The sequence below is a fragment of the Sinocyclocheilus grahami genome, unplaced genomic scaffold (assembly GCF_001515645.1).
Source record: "Sinocyclocheilus grahami isolate Dianchi unplaced genomic scaffold, SAMN03320097.WGS_v1.1 scaffold29139.1, whole genome shotgun sequence".
Classification (NCBI taxonomy): Eukaryota; Metazoa; Chordata; class Actinopteri; order Cypriniformes; family Cyprinidae; genus Sinocyclocheilus; species Sinocyclocheilus grahami.
This window is the reverse complement of record NW_015520802.1, coordinates 630-2,507: the sequence shown is the minus strand read 5'-3', so window position 1 is coordinate 2,507 and position 1,878 is coordinate 630. Positions and strand designations below refer to the sequence as shown.

General features: G+C 41.2%; 1 pseudogene; it reads right to left on the bottom strand.

The window, feature by feature from the left end:
• Positions 1-209: 209 nt before the first annotated feature.
• LOC107580273 (uncharacterized) lies at positions 210-1,504 on the bottom strand (annotated as a pseudogene).
• Between the last annotated feature and the right edge of the window lie 374 nt (positions 1,505-1,878).

Sequence of the window (1,878 nt, the reverse complement as noted above, 5' to 3'; positions counted from 1 at the left end):
GGGGCCTCATTTATAAAATGTTGCATATAAACCGTCCTAAATTTGCTGTAAGATCATTTCTCAAAAGTGCGTAAGTGCGATTCAGAGAAAACGAACGTGCGCACAAACACGTGCGTGCGTCTCTCTTCCAGATGTGACATTTATAAATTGCAAATGATCTTGAAATTGTGCGCAGCTGACTGACAAGATCTCCGCCTTGTAAATGCCCCCTAATTAATGCCCTTCTCAGGATTGATGTTGAAGAAACACTTTTTGAATGCAAGAATTCAAAATCAACCACTAGATAAAGTAATTTGTTCTAAAAGAGAGGGAAAAAATGACCTGAAGGGACTCAAGTGTGGAGCCCAGACCCCCAGGATAGTGGATATTGAGGCAGTAATAGCTTGCAAACATCATGCAGACAGCAGTGATGAAGGTGGGGATCTGGTCGTTCACAATTTTTTGGTCTTCACTCAGCATGAATTGCTTTGCAGCATAACATGATGTTCCTGCAAGAAGATACAGAAAGAAAATAACTTCACACCAGCCAATATATACAGTATATATATAATATTTTCTTACATGAGCGCAAGCTCCTTCAGTAAAACAGATGAACTTACCACATACAATGACACCTGGTGTCACAGGCAAGCTCTCCACTTGTACTTCTTTTGCCTTACAGGTTTCTTCAACAAAGTAGAAGAGGTACTCCTCTTTTTCATTAAAATAGGAGAGTAGGATGAGCACCAGATCCTTAACATCTTCTGAGGAGCCCTCCACTGTCCTCTCAAAATTGTCAACATTGTACAGCCTGCAAAACTTGTTTGCTCTTGTCTGCACAAAAGCCTCTCATAAAATCCAGAACCCGTTTTCCTTTTTTTTCCCTCCACATTATTGAGGAAAGTCTCTTTTAGTGATACACCAGTAAGGTCATGAAAGTGAACCATCATGTTAATCTCCTTAAACAAAAAAGGCCACTCTTCCATGAGTGATTGCAGATCTGTCCCATTGTTTATTGCTTTACGCTGGGAGAAGTAGGTGCACTTCATAAGAGTTTTTACCTCCTCTGGACTGAAGGTTGCCTGTTCAATTAGCACCTTAAATTTTTCTTTTTTCTCTGTCGACTTTCCAGTGTCTCACTCACTGGCATGAATTTCATGTCCCACTGTATGCAGCCATATGTGTCCTGAACAGCTGCCTTTCGTTCAGCTGGGATTTCATCTGCATCATACTCATCTGACACTCGTTTGCGCTTCAGTATCCGTGTTAACTGCTTGACCAGTGAGTGATATCCTATCACATCACCTTCTATAATATCTTGCAGTGACTGCAGATACTTTCCAACCATTTTCTTGGCAACTTCTGTCGAGACTTGTCTATTGGGAGAAGCACAGGCATGCATCATCTCAGAAGCGACAATCCTGATTATTTCTCTACGTAACCGTGGGCTTGGCCTTTTCCCTCTCTCCAAACACTGCATCAAGGCTTCAGGAAGCTTCTCCCATGGAACCTGGAAGGTGTCAACCCAATCTGCAGCAGTAATTAGGTGGCTGGGTGTGGGTGAGGGAGAGAGTGAGATAGAGGAGCATGCTGAGGATGCTGGAGAGGTTAATGTTTACTGGCCATAGAATTCCATGGTCTGTGCTGTAAAGTTTATTGGAATTAAAATGTACTGAATGACATTTATCTTAAAGGAATAGTTCACCCAAAAATTTAAATTTGGTATTAATTTACTCACCCTCAGGCCACCCAAGATGTAGGTGACTCTTTTTTTTTTTTTTCTTCAGTGGAACAGTAAAGAAGATTTTTCGCTGAAACTGTGGTCCTCTGTGAGTCATATAATAGCAGTCAAAGGGAGCCATCTCTCTGAGAGTCAAAAACTATATTCAGACAAATTAA